Raw genomic sequence first — 2,290 nt, forward strand, 5'->3', positions numbered from 1 at the left:
GGGGCCGCAGCCCGGCCATTGGCCAGCCGGGGCGCAGTCCACCTCACGCCCCACACCCTCCTCTTCTGCCTCCGCGACTAGCTCTACGGAAGGCAGCCATCTCCTTCACTGCCTCCCCCTGCCCCCGAGGCATCCCAGGCCCCTGCGTTCTCTGGCCTCCAGGCTTGCAACAGCCCATCGAGGTTGTGTGTGGGAGGACTGTTCCTCAGTCCCACCATGGTCTTTCCAAGCCAACCTCCGTCCTGTGCAATCTTCAGGAAAATTCCCAGCCCCCCTGCCTGGCGTTCAAGCCATCACTGCTGGCCTTAGTCTGCCATGGTTGACACCGTGCTCCAGCCAGGACAACGCACTTGCAACTCCTGGAATGGGAGAACGTCATGAGAAAGTCAGCAAGCTCTTCAAGGGTGGCATAGAGGAGTGGTCAGGACCAGACACCTGTAGCCAGCTCTGCTCCTTCCTACCTTCCCTCCCCGGCCAAGTTACCAGCTTTGTGTGCGTCCCAGTTAGCCCTAATGTAAAACATTGACAAGTCTCAAAAACGTAATATGGAGTGGGTAGTGGAGAATCAGAGAAGTTAGACCATCAGGCCAAACAGCAGGTGAAGGCAGGGCTGGCCAGAGGTCCTGAGTGTAGCTGACTCTGCAGTTGGTGCTCTCCATCTTGACGCCCCAAGACTGCCTTTCTCTGCAGCACTACCCACATTACTGTTAACCGCCAAAACACAGCTTCCAGCCGCTTTCCCTTCTACTTCTGGGCCTGGGGACAGGGCCCTCCCGAACTGCATGGAAAGCCCCTTTCCGCGGCATCTCCTGCTCTGTCCCCTGGGCATCTGGCAGCCCTGGCTGAGCATTCATTAGCTTTCTGGGGGTGGCTGAGCCCGTCCAGGAACCTGGAGCTGAGTCTCCACATGCCCCAGCATGTCACTTCAGGCAGGGTGGACGTTAGGAAGAAACTAATGCCGAACTGGAGGGTGCTGTGGTGGCATATTGTGGGGCCGAGCTAGGAATTGCAGTGGTGCGGGTTTACAGAGCACATCATGGTCTTCCAGTCCTTCATGTTGCTGGCTTAAAGACCACGAATTTCCCCAGTAAGATTGTCTTCTGCCTTACATCTTTTGCCATGCGGTCTAGAGGTCTTGACTTTCAGACTGAACCTAAAAATCTCTATATATTGAAGTGCCTCAAGTGTCAGGCAAAGGGACACTTGTTTTCTTGTATGGAGTCAACATTTTGTATTCCCAAATGTAATAATTTATCAACAGTTCAATTATTAGGTTACACTACAAGCGAAAGAAAGAAAGAGAGAGAGAGAGAGAGATAAAGAAAGAGAGAGAAAGAGTAAAGAGAGAGGGAGAGAGAAAGAGAGAAAAAGAGAGAGAAGAAACGGTAAGAAAATCTACAGGTCTCAAATATAAGTGGCTTTCCTGCCCAGCTCCATGCCAGTCCTCTCACCAGCCTGAGACGTTCATGGACCTGAAGGAAAAGCCCCAGGCCCAGCTGCGGAGCTGAGTCCAAACCAGATCTGGACAGGGAGTGTCAGCTCCAAAGAGCTCAGACTGGGGAGCCCAGTGGGGTCAGGGACTTGTTGGAGAAAGGGTCAGTCTGGATGGCCTTTGGGAGATGAGGGGCACAGAGCAGGCAGAGAGTGCAGAGCCATCCAGGACAATCATATGTAGAGTAGAGAACATTCTACATTTCCGCAATTCCCATTGTGTCACTGGCTAAGCTCTGTATCCACTAGGAATAGATGATTTTTTTCCTTTGACGCATTGGAAACACTTTCTGGAATTATTATTTAAAATTTTAGGTTCTCACATTTTCTCTATGAGGGAGCTACCAAGTCATAAACTGGGTTCTCATTTCATGGTTGAGGAAATGGCAGCAAGGTGGATATAACTTGCTGAAAATTGCCTAGAAAGTGCACACAGCAATTTCACATCTAGCTGTCCACCCTCCAGAAACTCATGACCACGTGCAAAAGAAGACATGTATAAAGATGTTTACTGAGGCAGTATTTACAATGGCAAAAATTGTGGAAACTACTTGCCCGTGTTTTCCAGCAGGAGAATGGATAGACCGGGGCTTCTACAATAATAGAATACTGTACAGCAGGTAGAATAATGAACAACATTTATAGGCAGCAACATCACCAACTCTCAAAAATATAATATGAGATAGAAAAGGCAATTTGCAAAATGACATATATGGGTTATGATTTGTGCGTATCTTAGAAATGCAGAAAAATAGCAGGTATTGTTTATGGATGCACACATATAATAAAAATATAGAAA

The 2,290-nt window shown here is 49.0% G+C and overlaps 1 protein-coding gene across 1 annotated transcript in view; it reads right to left on the reverse strand.

The window, feature by feature from the left end:
• DKK3 (dickkopf WNT signaling pathway inhibitor 3) overlaps positions 1-411 on the reverse strand; it is a 49,208-nt gene extending 48,797 nt beyond the window's left edge. The window contains exon 1 of the mRNA XM_011971491.1: positions 216-411. The gene's annotated coding sequence lies outside the window, so the exon portion shown is untranslated. The remainder of the gene's footprint in view (positions 1-215) is intronic.
• Positions 412-2,290: the final 1,879 nt, after the last annotated feature.

Source organism: Mandrillus leucophaeus, unplaced genomic scaffold, assembly GCF_000951045.1.
Source record: "Mandrillus leucophaeus isolate KB7577 unplaced genomic scaffold, Mleu.le_1.0 Scaffold1228, whole genome shotgun sequence".
In the NCBI taxonomy this organism is placed as follows: domain Eukaryota; kingdom Metazoa; phylum Chordata; class Mammalia; order Primates; family Cercopithecidae; genus Mandrillus; species Mandrillus leucophaeus.